Genomic DNA, 310 nt, shown 5'->3' with positions numbered 1-310 from the left:
AAAACCCGGGTTTAAACCGTTAAATAGAGCGGTGTCGCGGTACAAGTGGTGTGAATGCGCTCACCTGCCGCCCACAGCCGTTAAGTTTTTAAATATTAATGCGCCAGCCTAAAATTACCCCTCACTTACCGCTGCTTACGTCTCCCCGAGCGGGGACTATCCTGCGCAGCGGAAGGATATTTAACTAATTGGTGAATAATTTAGAAGAACCGTTTTATCATTTTAGCTCTTGTTTTATATTATCGTCAGGCGAAGCGGCCTCTGGCGGCTGAACGATTCAATTAAATACATAAAAATAGTAAAAAAAAAA

The sequence above is a fragment of the Morone saxatilis genome, unplaced genomic scaffold, assembly GCF_004916995.1.
Source record: "Morone saxatilis isolate NCDOM2014 unplaced genomic scaffold, NCSU_SB_2.0 Contig7, whole genome shotgun sequence".
Classification (NCBI taxonomy): domain Eukaryota; kingdom Metazoa; phylum Chordata; class Actinopteri; family Moronidae; genus Morone; species Morone saxatilis.
Note: the sequence above shows the minus strand (reverse complement) of the source record.